Here is a 14,919-nt window from a genome sequence, read left to right as displayed (position 1 = left end):
GCATTTACGCAAAGATATTTTGGCCTTGGAGGGAGTGCAGAGGAGGTTTACTAGGCTGATACCGGAGTTGAGAGGGTTGAGCTATGAGGAGAGACTGAATAAACTGGGCTTGTACTCGTTAGAGTTTAGAAGAATGAGGGGAGATCTCATTGAGACGTATAAGATGATGAATGGGATGGATAGGATAGAGGTGGAGAGACTCTCCCCGGTCAGAAAGGACAGTAGGACTAGGGGGCACAGCCTCAAGATAAAGGGGGGGCAGTTTAGAACGGAGTTGAGGAGGAACTTCTTCACTCAAAGGGTGGTGAATCTCTGGAATTCTCTGCCCGTTGAAGTGGTGGAGGCTGCCTCGCTAAATAATTTTAAGACGAGGGTTGATGGGTTTTTGATAAGCGAGGGGATTAAGGGTTATGGGGAGAGGGCGGGAATGTGAAACTGAGCCACGACAGATCAGCCATGATCTTATTGAATGGCGGGGCAGGCTCGAAGGGCTAGATGGCCTACTCCTGCTCCTATTTCTTATGTTCTTATGTTCTGTAGCTTTTATTAAGCCTCTGGTAATTTCTTTCATTTCACTTAAGCCTGAAGAAATATATCCAACTTCTGACATCAAACGAAAATATCAATATTTTGTGGTTCTTTATTCTCCATCAATAATCTCGAAACTGATTGCACAATTGACATTGGGAGAAAGAGAGAATATCACCAATTTTTTTCCACAGATTCCCCCAGCATCAAGTAAAGAATCTCACTTATGCATAAGTAACACTGTAAATTCTTCCCCAGATTTGTGATACTATACTATTTCCAACTGAATGAAAATCTGATTGGAATTTTATGGTATCTCCTAAATTACAGATTGTATATTAGATGACTTTTGTGCTGATATTGCCTGTATTTTGAAAAAAATATTACATTGAGAGTGAGCATCAGGCATGGAAGAATTGAGATTGAGATCTTATTTGTTGTTAGACAGGAAACCGTGTGGAGGATTGGAGTGTGCTGATGTCTCTATGCTTCAAAGTAAAGAAGCTATTGCTGGAAAACAATGGGGGGAAATTAGGATTCTCCCACTTCTCTGCTTTAACATCAGTTGAAGAGCTGCAGAGATCTCGGAAAAAACAGTATCATGCTGTTTCTTTTTTACGGGGGGGGGTGTGGGGAGGTGGATTTAGGAACAGAAATTGCTAGACCAATGAAAAGGCTAACGGCACAGAATTGTATGGCTCCAGCAGAACAGAAGTGGGGCTGGAAAATGCAATGTGTCATTCAGAAGCCCATTGATTTTGGCGGGTCTGTAAAATCCTGCTAGTGAGAGGGGTCATAAATTCCAGCCCATGAACCATCTGTATCATCTTCTACCATTCTGATAGAGGTACAATATAATCATAAAGGTGTTCTTGGTGATAATGTAATCATTGCAATCGATCCCTATCAATTTGTCTACAACAAAACCAGACATGGCTTGTGGAAAACTCCACTGGTGCAAAGTACCATGGATCCAGAGGCATCTGTTCCTCCCAAGCATGCTGCAATTTATTACACCTGATATTTCAAATTGCTCATCCTGCTGTAATTCCATCAAATTACAATATACAAACAAGAGAACCTCATCCAATTTCATTTCCAATGTCTTAAGGAGTTGACTGGGCCAGAGTGAGGCCTGTTTCTACAATTGGATTGCAAAGTTCCTCCTGAAGAAAAGGGGCCAGAGAAGGGGTCTTTCGCAGAAAGCACCACAGGCCTGCAAGAAAAGATACGTGAGCTGACTGGGAATAAGTGGCACCAGTCTAATTTCAAGTTCCAACATACTGGAAACAATGTAGAAAAAACATAATTATTTTATTAGTTTAGTCATGACAGGAAAACCCATAATTATCATTCTTTAGTGTAGCATTTTCAATATGCCTGCCATTTATAATCACAACCCCATTGCACTATTATGAAGCACGTTCAATCATCCAGGTTGTCAATACACTTTATGGCACACTTCAAACATTACAACTGGAATGTGCTTCACTGGTTGTAAGGCACTATGGGATATGTTATGCAAGGCAATTGTCACAGAAAATCTTAAGGTGTTATTTCTTATTGCTGATGATCATTTATTTTTGTCTGTTCAAGTGCATATTTTTTACCCTCATACTCAGTCAATTTTAAATAACCCTGCAGCAAGCCTTTTTGTATGCAGAAATGAAAAGTGTAGCTTACTTTCTCTGGGGATTATTAAAATGACTCTCTCTCTCATTCACTCCCTCACTGACACTCTCATGTGTATACAACAAAATTAGGTGTAGTTGAAGATTAAAACATACTTACAAAATTGTAATGGATCACAGTCGCAGTTTCAATGCAGGCTATAATTCTGTAGTCACATTGTTAAGTTGTCTGAAGTCACTACAGAATAATAGCCTGCATTGAAACAGCGGCTTTGAAATTGCCGAGATGTCTCAGCAGTTGTGATGGCTCTTGTAGTCGATCTGCAAGAGGTTGGTTTTCTCAGTTACCCTTGGAAATGGAATCAGGAAGAGGATTTTATTTATTTCCCTTTTAAGGAAGTGCAGTGTGGTCCTTTCTTAGCCTGGTTGACTGAAGCAGTCCAACAACCACTCTTTTCAGCTCCTTTCTTACCGTGTGGCGAAGTTCCCTGTTAGATTTCCGTCTCCCTCCCTAAAAGCAGTTCGGATTTTCTCCGTGAGATCTTAAGCAAAGAACCACTGTATCGTGTGAGCTGGACAAAGTCATGTTCAAAATAAGGAATTGTGCTAATTTTAATTCACTGTCTGAATTTTATCTCCCACCTGCAGTTCTTTTAGGTGACCAAGTCTTTTGTTCTTGCCAAGTCTGAATTTGCATTCTTACCTTTGTGTTTTTATTGTCTCCTGACCTGACAAGTATTGAGTCAAATTAAAGATTTCTTTGTTTTCTCAAGTTAATAGCTGGACCCAGAAAACTGTTTAGCTGTTTGGAGATTTTGATATTCGGTTATTTTAGATTTGTTCTTTTTAAAGGAAACCTTAAGTTTTTTTAAAAGTTCAAAGCAATGTCAGGAAAACAATGTTAAGTGTAGAGACTTTACATCTTTAGCCTTTACCTGGAAATGTTCTTCGCTTATATCCTGATATACATCCAGGTCAAAGGAATCTTGCCATCAAATATAGCTGTAAGTTTCATGAACATGTCACCACAGCTATATGAGCTGCACATCTAGTTGTTATTGAATGTCATCATGATAATTGGAGTTCCTCACTTTATTTACTCTACATGGAGGAATACGGGTACTTGTTGATGTTGATTCTGTTCTAACCTGCATTTCTGCACAGGTAGATTTTGCAAATAAGGTGATCACATTTATACATAAAACATTTTTGCCATTAGAACCTAGCAGCTCAGAATAAAGCAGTAAGTTTGAAAAAACGGTAAGTTTGTTTTAGTCCATAAAATGGTGGTCTGCAGTTTGAACTATCATTTATAATGTAAAATACCTTAAACCAGTATCAGCGATGACTGTATTGTGCTACAGAAGTATCAATGGGATATTTTGCTGTTTAGGTGTTGCCTATTAGGTAACTTGAGCAGTGTGTTCCAGTGCCAGACAAACACCCACAGTTCTTTACTCATAAAGGTTAAACCACAAGCTGCAGGAAGTGTTGATTGCAATACATCTTTGAGTCTTCCAAAAAAACAGAGCCCTTAATTGGCTGTACTGCTCTGTGTAGTAGCTCAGTTGCCAGAGAAATAAGTCCTGATTGTTCATTCCTCTGCACTTATTAGATGTCTACAATTCACTGATGAAAACAAGAACTGAGGCTCACGCACTAGAGCACTTAGGCCTATCCATTCAGATACAGGGGTCACTTCCCATCACTTGTCTTAAAAGGGCTGTACTTGAATTTCTAGGTCTCTGTTTAGAGAAAGCAGCCACAGCTTTTATCAGTTTACACACAAGGGAGGATAAGGAAAATTGTGTCCCATTGTGTACTGTTCATTCATACAACTTATGTAAATAAAACTGCTGCTCACTCCAAGCCTTTCTCTTGATCAGTAAAAGTGCTTGTCCTGTCTGCCATTAAGAAAGGGAAATTCACGTGGTGATACGCAATATGTTTCAGCAGCCACTCTCTTGATGCTTAGGCCATGATGTCCCTATTTAGTTCAAGTACTTCTTCAGAAACTTGAACAAATAATCCAGGCTTAACACTGCAGCAGAGTATCACCGGAACTGGCTGCTGAAGAGGCTTCACAATTTGATGCAGCAATGAAGACCCACAAGTTGCCCATAAGAAGTCAAAACAGCAACAAGCATGTCATAGATGTGCCAAAATGAGACATTCAGCAAGCGAATGCTAGAACAAGAATACTAGATGCAACAACTGTGGCAAAATGGGTGACATTGCAGAAGCTTGTCAGGTTAGAAGAGTTTTCCCTGAGAAGAATATTCAGAAGAAGAATCTAGGTGTCTTCAAAAAGAAAAAGTTGCATTCTACAAAAGGAATTTACAACATGGAAGGAAAGAGTTACTACTGTGAAAAAGATAATGTCCAAAAATAAGATGACGAGCTCCTACTGAATGTCTTATCCGTACAAAATGGGTCACATAGATTCTGGGTGATTGCAAATTTAAGAGGACAACTTCTTAATGGATGGAAGTTGATACTGGTATTGTTGTATCTTTAATTCCTCAAGCTATACACCAACAAAAGCAGAAGTATCTTCCTTTAATAACAACTGATATGATTTTAAGGACAAACATGGAAGAGATTGTGCCACTAAATGGTTACATCCTGGTCAACGTAAGGCAGTATTTTACCATTTTTGTCTAAATGCTGGGCAGACTTGAAACTGGGAGAGTTTCAGATGTGTATTTTGGGTGTGTTTTTAGGCCACCCCATACACACTGTGCCTGCAAAATTCTGAATGAGCCTGTTGCTCGCTGCAGAAGCCTATGGGTGGGGCTTAACACACTTGAAACATTGCAGAGCGAGGTAGTGCCCATGTGCAGGCCTCTGATACTGCATATGCGCATTAGCAGTAGCAGGGGTCCAACAGACAATGAGAGAGCTGTCAAGCCCCTGTTAGTTCAAGCAGTCTGAAGCAGCTCCTCCACCCACACAATTGCAGGGGCCTGCGGCATGAGATACAGCCCCTGCTGACCCCATAAATTTACATATAGTAACCTGCCTCTCTCCCATTTCCGGCGAGAGGCTGACCACGCCGGAAATCCGCTGCTCATAAAATGGCATCAGTTACAAAAACCAGCACCAATCGCGCTAATCGCTTTACGCCCCAAAAACGAGTGCAACGCAATGGTAAAATAACCCCATAGAGTTGAATGAACAAACAGCGGAGTTACTCCTCCATAGTGTCTGTGGCAATTTTCCAGCCCTATTTAGAAGATCATTGTTTGCGAAGGTAAAGCTTAACTGGAGTGCTGCCAACAGACTGGTCGATGTCAAAACAGACATACAGTATCTTCTGGCTAAATACAAGAGCTTATTTCAAGAAACAGTTGGCTCAATGAAGGGACTTCAAGTGAAACTCAAGATAAAGCCTAATAGTCAGTCAAAGCAAGAGCAATGCCATATGCAATTTGTCCCAAGTTCAAAGAAGGTTTAATATAACTTGTTAACACTAGTTGGTTGGAGCTGGTTATGGGTGACTGGGCTATTCCTGTTGTACCTGTCATGAAACCAAATGATTTAGTTTATATTTGTGGTGATTTTAAACAACCATAAATCCTGTGTTGTGTGCTGATCAATATCTACTTTCTTTCATTTGAGATTTGTTTACTTGGCTTTCAGGTGAGTAAGATTAATCTTTCACAATGAATATCGCCACTGAATCTCAATCATTGTTTACCATCGTTACTCATGAAACGTTTTCTCATTATAAAAGATTGCCTTTTCGAATAACATCCATACTAGCTCTATTCCAAAGATCGATGGATCAGATTTTAAGTGGCCTCTCTGGTGTACAATGTTAACTGGATGATTTCCTAAATATAGATTCCAATGAACAAGCATTCTTGAATAATTTAGAAGCAACATTGCAATATCTTCAAGCACATGGATTGCATATCAAGAAAGAAAAGTGTGACTTTTCCAGATGTCAGTCCAGTATTTGGGTCATATTATTGATAGTAAAGGCCTGCATATGACACCTAAAAAGATGGAAGTTATTTTAGAAGCATCATGTCTGATTAATATGATACGTAAGAGGTCCTTTCTAGGATTAGTAAATTATTATGGAAAATTTGTTTCTAATTTAGCTACATTACTGAATGAAGCTAATGCATGCGTAAAACAATCATAGGACTGAACAACAGAATGTGAGAAAGCATATTAGGGTGTCAAAGATGCTTTGCAGAAGTTAGAAGTATTGGTTCATTTTAATCCAAAGCTACTATTACTGCTTGTTTGTAATGTTTCACCTTATGGGTTGAGAAAACCATTACACATATTATGCCTTCAGGAGAAGAATGTTCAATAGCTTTTGTTTTGCATTCCCTGACTAGTGCTGAATCTAACTATGCCCAACTAGAAAAAGAAGCATTGATATATTTTTTGATGTACAAAGATTTCATCATTATTTATATGGTTGTCATTTGACATTATTGACTGATTGTTAACCCTTAGCTAGTATTCCTGAGCCATCTTAAAGCACGCTTTCATTAGGTGCTAGCCAATTGCAAAGATAACTGACCTTATCTGCACACTCTTACAATATAAAGTACCATCAATCAGATGCTATGTTAATGCTGATGCATTATTGTGCTTATACGTATTGAGCAAATGCCACCAACGGTTTGCTAATATCTTTATTTTGCACTAGTAGATCATTTGCCTCAAGTTCAGAGACATTTCAGAAATGGTCTGTGATGGGGACAATAATGGACATAGTATTGAAGGAATGATGGATAGAATGCATCCAGATTTGAAACCATACATGTCAAAAGAGCTTGAGTTAACTGTCCAACATGGATATCTATTGTGGGGAATCTGACTGATCATTCTTCCTAGTCCACATGGAAGATTTCTTGAACTGCATGAGGACATCCTGGTATAGTCCTGAGGAAGGACTTAACATATAATTAATTTTGGTGGCCTGGTCTGGATACTCAGATTGAAGGAAAAGTAGGGCAGTGTCAATCCTATGCATTAATTAGAAATTCAACAGCATTGTCTCCTTTACATCCTTGACAGTGGCCTGAGATGTCATCGCAATGATTGCTGGTAGATTTTGCTTGTCCGTTTGAGGATTACATGTTCTTAGTTGTAATTGATGCACACTTGAAGTGGCCAAAAGTTGTTATCATGCAATCTACTACATCTGAATAAGCCATTAAAAAACTTAATGAACATTTTGCAAAATTTAGTAAACCAAAACAGATAGTTAGCAATAATCATTCACAGTTTACTTGCAAGAGTTATCTCTAAGTAAATGATATTTGCATATAAAATCCACACCTTATCATCCATCAATGAATGGGTTAGCTGAAACATTCATACAACCCTTGAAACATTCTTTAAAAGCTTCAAGAGAGCAAAGTTCATTTTAGCATGTTGTTGAAACACTACTCAATGTGACTACCTAAAGTTCACCTACATTATTACTCATACAGCAAAAAGTTAGAACCTTTGATTTGTTATTACCTCCAGAAATTTCAGATATAGTAAAGCATCAGCTACAATCTCAAGTTGTGAGATGAGAAGTGAGGACAAAACAACATTCAACAAAGAGGTCAAGTGCATTACACAGTGCCCAAGCGTGAATCACGCCAAAAATCAGGAGGCGGGGCCTGTTCCTGCTGGAGAGGCCGGCAGCAATGCGCTGAGTAGGCCACTACACATGCGCCAGCCTAACCCTCTGGAGGCCCTTGATTGCCCCTCCTTCACTCCGGTGGGATCGGTCAACCTGCTCCCTGCAAGTGTGGAGCTATACTAAACCCTGCTGGAGTGAAACGTTCCTGGCAGGATTTGGGAGACTTCAGTCCCAGGACTGCTATTGATATCAAAATAGTATTTAAATGAGTCTTTGCATAAATTATGCAGCTTTGTGCCAATTTCTGGCACAGAGCTGACTGTGCTGAAAATCCGGCACTGGAAGACATGCAGAGATCGTGGCGCCCAATGGGGAGTCCACAAAATGGCCTCCACTGTAGTCTCTTGATCCACTGCGTGACAAAAACAGCACAGAGTGATGGGAAAACCGCCAACCACATCTTTACCTTTTGTTTAAAAAACCACAACCCCTAACACAGTCAGGACATTACAGAAATGAAATAAGCTCATTTCCTTCTATTTTTTAAGACAGAAAGTTTCCAAATACTTAAAGTATAAGAACTTTTCTACAACGTGCAAAATATAATTTGTTCAGCAAAGGTGGACAGGATTTTCCAGTCCCACCCATGGCAGATGTCATTGCGGGCAGGATGGAAAATTTGTCAGAGCAGCTCCATTGACAATGGGTGGAAATTTCTGGTCCTGTGGTAGGTATTACTTACGTGGCGAAAAACTGCTGCATGTGACGGTGCAGAGGGACCTCGGGGTCCTTGTGCATGAGTCGCAAAAACCCAGCCTGCAGGTGCAGCAGGTGGTCAGGAAGGCGAATGGGATGCTGGCCTTCATAGCGAGGGGGATTGAATATAAAAGTAGGGAGGTCTTGCTGCAGCTGTATAGGGCACTGGTGAGGCCGCAGCTGGAGTACTGTGTGCAGTTTTGGTCACCGCACTTACGCAAGGATATTTTGGCCTTGGATGGAGTGCAGAGGAGGTTTACTAGGCTGATTCTGGAGTTGAGGGGGTTGAGCTATGAGGAGAGGCTGAATAAACTAGGCTTGTACTCGTTAGAGTTTAGAAGAATGCGGGGAGATCTCAATGAGACATATAAGATGTTGAATGGGATGGATAGGATAGAGGTGGAGAGGCTCTTCCCACTCAGAAAGGACAGTAGGACTAGAGGGCACAGCCTCAAGATAAATGGGGGGTGGTTTAGAACGGAGTTGAGGAGGAACTTCTTCACTCAAAGGGTGGTGAATCTCTGGAATTCTCTGCCCATTGAAGTGGTGGAGGCTACCTCGCTGAATATTTTTAAGACGCAGGTTGATAGGTTTTTGATAGGCAAGGGGATTAAGTGTTATGGGGAGAGGGCGGGAATGTGGAACTGAGCCACGACAGATCAGCCATGATCTTATTGAAGGCTCGAGGGGCTAGATGGCCTACTCCTGCTCCTATTTCTTATGTTCTTATGACTGGAAAATCCCAACCAATGTTTCTTTAGTTTCCAACTAGTGAACAGAAAATGGGGTGGCACGGTAGCACAGTGGTTAGCACTGCTGCTTCACAGCTCCAGGGACCTGGGTTTGATTCCTGCCTCGGTTCACTGTCTGTGTGGAGTTTGCACATCCTCCTCGTGTCTGCATGGGTTTCCTCCCGGTGCTCCGGTTTCCTCCCACAATCCAAAGATGTGCGGGTTAGGTTGATTGGCCATGTTAAAAATTGCCCCTTAGTTTCCTGAGATGCGTAGGTTAGTGGGATTAGTGGGTAAAATATGTAGGGATATGGGGGTAGGGTCTGGGTGGGATTGTGTTTGGTGCAGACTTGATGGGCCAAAGGGCCTCTTTCTGCGCTGTAGGATTCTATGATTCTAAAATAAAAGCTAATCAATTACAATAATCCTCATACTCAAAGAAAAGCAAGACCCACATTTATATAGCATCTTTCGCATCCTCAGGATCCCAAAGTGTTGTACAGCCAACGAAATATTTCTGAGCACTGAAGTATTTATGAATTCTAGATGTTTGTATAACATAAGAAATGTGGCAGCCAATTTGTGCACAGCATACCTTCTCAAATAACAATATGATCATAACAAGGTCACAGTTTTTTCTGATGTTAATTGAAGAAGAAATGTTAACCAGGCCACCAAGGATAACTCCCCTCCTTTGCTATGGAAGCTAATGGGATCTTTTACATCTGCAGACAGGGCCAGGTTTTACAGTCTCGTTCAAAATGACAGCACCTCTGACAATGCAGTGCTCCCTCAATATTGCACTGAAATACTAGTCTAAATGCTTCTGCTCAATTCCTGAGTGAATCCTGAACATATTTCTGAGTCAGACAAGAGTGCTACTAACTGAGCCATGAGCTGACATGTAGTATGAATGTTCCTCATTGTGTAATAAGAACTTATGTTAATACATCACCTTTAACATTGGAAAACATCCTCCCTTCCCCAGCACCAAAGTGCTTCACGGGCACACAATCAGGCAAAGAAGAGGATGTGATCGGATTAGTGACTAAACTAATAGGTCATAGGTAGAATCATAGAATCCATACAGTCCCTCCAATGCAGAAGGAGGCCATTCAGCCCATCAAGTCTGCACCGACCACAACACCAACCAGGCCCCATCCCCATAACCCCATGTATTTAACCTTCTAATCCCCTGACACTAAGGGGAAATTTAGCATGGCCAATCCACCTAAGCCACACGTCTTTGGACTGTGGTAGGAAACCAGAGCACCTGGAGGAAATCTATGTAGACACGGCGAGAACGCGCAGACTCCATACAGCCACCCAAAGCTGGAATTGAACCTGGGTCCCTGGTGCTGTGAGGCAGCAGTATTGTGCCACCATGCCACTCCTATGATTTCATGATTTAACATGATTTAATTAAATCTTGTCACTGTAGATTTTAGGGAGTGTTTTAAAGATAAGAGCAAGATAGGCGGTCTGAGGTTTGGGGGGGGGGGAAGTTTCAGAGTATAGGCTCTCAAAAACCACATTGTGACAGATGGGCTCCCAGGCCATGTTAAAGATGCAATTAAGCCCATAACTCATAGGTGCCCATCAGCAGTATTCCCTGATGTTTCTTTCAATCCTCTTCACCAATTCTGTAAACATGCACCTCCTATCCACCATTGGCTAAGGTTGAGGAAAATGTTTTCTATGCAGAAATCAATGGATGCACATCCATATCCTAGCACCCTATCTAACAGGAGAACATGTCAACTCACCCCACCTTTATTAAAAACAGAAAACTTGATATTTACTTGCTGTTGACAGCAAAAAAACAGAATTATTAACCTGAGATGTTCAGACCTGTTTAATCAAACCACATTCAATTATTCATATGCGTTAAATATGATCCATGTGATTGTATTTGTGCTTTGCCAACAAGTCTGAGCCACTTCAAAGATTTATTCTGAGAACCATGCCATGTTGATAATCATCGACATCTCACAGCACCTCCCAGGTTGAAATCCACATGAGGTTGCATTTGAATTCTACCCTGTTCATCTGAATTGCATTGTCTTGCTGTTAAACCCTGCAGACTCCTTGCATATTCCAATTGTCGGAGGCTCCAATCTTTCCTCTTACATTTGAAAACTATCTGATGAGATATTTCTTTCCTATGGGACTCAGTATTCATTATTCATTTGTAGGACATGGGCATTGCTGGATGGCCAGCATTTATTGCCCATCCATTTGTTGCCTGAAGGCAGTTGAGGGTCAATCACATTGCTGTGGCTCTGGAGTCAAAATCTGTGGAGGATGTGCCTGGTGGTGATATAGTCTTTGGTCTGTAAGCTTTTAAGGGTGCGTTTGAAGTCTCCAGTTGAGTCCTTAGTTTGAACTCAGCAGTTCAGGGTCCGATGACTGCCTGCAACTGACATGATAGAGAGAAAGCTGTGTTCTCGTGGTGAAACATTAGTTATTTTGAAGCCCTCATTTTTCCTGCTGAGTGGTGAATTTTGACCCTCAACTACAACTCAACCATTTTGGTAAGAAAAATATGGGAATGGTGATCTCAGGGGAGGAGATGGATTAGTGCTATTATCACTAGACTATTAATCCAGAAACTCAGCTAATGTTCTGGGGAACCAGGTATGAATCCCACCACGGTAGATGGTGGAATTTGAATTCAATAAAAATATCTGGGATTATGAATCTACTGACGTTGATTGTTAGAAAAACCCACATGGTTCACTTATGTTCTTTACAGAAGGAAATCTGCCATCCTTACCTGGTCTGGCCTACATCTGACTCCAGAGCAACAGCAATGTGGTTGACCTTCAACTGTCCTCAGGCAACTAGGGATGGGCAATAAATGCTGGCCAGCCAGCCTTGCCCATGTCCCATAAATGAAGAAAAAAAAGTGGGAGGCAGATTCTCCAGTAAGGAGGAGAGGAGAAAGAATAAGAGAATTAGAGAGAACAAAGAATAGTACAAAGAGAGAACAAGAACAGACCATTCAGCTCTCCAAGCCTGTGCCAATCACATTGCCCTATCTAGACCAACTTCTTGTATCCTCTATTCCCCATCTGTTCATGTGTCTATCCAGATCAGTCTTAAAAGTCGCTAATGTATCTGCCTCAACTAACTCACTTGGCAGTACCTTCCAGGCCACCACCATCCCGTGCACATCTCCACAGAACCATATCCCCCCACCTCACCTTGAACTTGTGCCCCCTTGTAATTACCGTTTCTGCCCTTGGAAAAAGCTTCCAACTGTTCACCCTATCTATACCCCTCATAATTTTATAAACCCCTCATAATTTTATAAACTCCTATTACCCCTCAGCTTCCATCTTTCCAGAGAGAACAATCCCAGTTTATTCAATCTCTCTGTGGCAAGTATCGGGAACTCTGGATAACGAGGGATATTATGACCCTGTCAAAAAGTAAAAGGAAACATTTCTAAGAACTAAAAGACTTAGGACAGATGAAGACCTTGAATATAAAGAATGTAGGAAGGAACTTAAGGAAAGAGTTAGGAGGGTGAAAAGGGGTCATGAAAAGTCCTTGGCAAACAGGATTAAGGAAAATCCTAAGGCATTTTATACGTATGTAAAGAGCAAGAGGGTAGCCAGGGAAAGGGTTGGTCCACTCAAGGATAGTGGAGAGAATCTATGCATGGAACCAGAGGAAATGGGCAGGATACTAAATGATTACTTTGCCTCAGTATGCACCAAAAGGGAGGAACTTGATCGATGAACAGCCCAGTGTAGGGTGTGCAGATATTCTGAGTTATGTTGATATCAAAAAGGAGGAAGTATTGGGCGTCTTAATAAAGCATTAAAGTAGATAAATTTTCAGGGCCTGATGGGATCTACCCCAGAATACTGAGGGAGGCAAGGGTAGAAATTGCTGGGCCTTGAAAGAAATCTTTGAATCCTCATTGGCTACAGGTGAAGTTCTAGAGGACTGGAGGTAGCCAATGTTGTTCCATTGTTTAAGAAAGACAGCAAAGATAATCCAAAAAATTATAGACCAGTGCACCTTACGTCAATGGTAGGGAAATTATTGGAAAAGATTCTTAGGGACAGGATTTACTCACATTTAGAAACAAATGGACTTATTAGTGATAGACAGCATTGTTTTAAAAGTAAAAAGTTTATTTATTAATCACAAGTAAGGCTTACATTAACACTGCAATGAAATTACTGTGAAATTCCCCTAGTCGCACACTCTGGCACCTGTTTGGGTCAATGCACCTAACTAACATGTCTTTCAGACTATGGGAGGAAACAGGAGCACCCAGAGAAGCCCATGCAGACACAGGGAGAACATGCAAACTCCACACAGACAGTGACCCAAATTGGGAATCGAACTTGAGTCCCTGGCACTGGGAGGCAGCAGTGCTAATCACTGTACCACTGTATGTAGGGGAGGTCATGCCTCACTAACTTGATCGGGTTTTCAAGGAAGTGACAAAGATGATGGATGAAGGAAGGGCAGTGGATGTTGTATACATGAACTTCAGTAAAGCCTTTGACAAGGTGCCTCATCGTAGACTGGTACAAAAGGTGAAGACACATGGGATCAGAGGAGAGCTGGCAAGATGGATACAAAACTGGCTTGGCCATAGAAGGCAGAGGGTACCAATTGTGGGATGCTTTTCTGAATGGAAGGTTGTGACTAGTGGTGTTCCACAGTGATCAGTTCTGGGACCTTTGTTATTTGTAGTATATATAAATGATTTGGAGGAAAATGCAGCTGGTCTGATTAGTAAGTTTGCAGATGACACAAAGTCAGTGGAGTTGCAGATAATGAAAAGGATTGTCAGAGGATACAGCAAGATATAGCCGGGGTGGAGACGTGGGCAGATGGAGTTTAATCCAGATAAGCATGAGATAATGATTTTGGAAGGTTCAAAGCATGTAGAGATTATACAGTAAATGTTAGAACCCTTTGCAATATTGACAGGCAGAGTGATCTGGGCACTGATCACTGAAAGTGGCAACACAGGTGGATAAGTTAGTCAAGAAGTCAACAACATGCTTGCCTTCATCGGTCAGGGCATTGAGTATAAAATTCGCAGCTGTACAGAACCTTAGTTTGGCCTCATTTGCAATATTGTGTACAATTCTGGTTGCCATACTACCAGAGGGTACAGAAGAGGTTTACCAGGATGTTGCATGGTCTTGCGGGTATTAGCTATGAGGAGAGGTTAGAGAAACTCGGTTTGTTCTCACTGGAATGACGAAGGTTGAGGGGTGACCTAATAGAGATTTACAAGATTATGAGTGGCATGGGCAGAATGGATAGTCAGATGCTCTTTCCAAGGGTAGAAAAGTCAATTACTAGGGGACACAGGTTTAAGGTGCATGGGGAAAAGTTTAGAGGAGATGTGCAATGCAAGTTCGTTACACACAGAGGGTGATGAATGTCTGGAACACACTGCCCAGGGAGGTGGTGGGAGCAGGTATGATAGTGGCATTTAAGGGGCAACTGGGTGAATATATAAATAGGATAGGAATGGAAGAATACAGATTTCATAAGTGTATGTAGTTTTACTTTAGACAGGCATTATGATTGGCACAGGCTTGGAGGGCTGAAAGGCCTGTTCCTGTACTTTTCTTTGTTCTTTGTTCTCTCCTCATAACTAATACCCTCCATATCAAGCAACATCCTGGTA

The sequence above is a fragment of the Carcharhinus amblyrhynchos genome, chromosome 13 (assembly GCF_965287045.1).
Source record: "Carcharhinus amblyrhynchos chromosome 13, sCarAmb.v2.hapA, whole genome shotgun sequence".
NCBI lineage: Eukaryota > Metazoa > Chordata > Chondrichthyes > Carcharhiniformes > Carcharhinidae > Carcharhinus > Carcharhinus amblyrhynchos.
Note: the sequence above shows the minus strand (reverse complement) of the source record.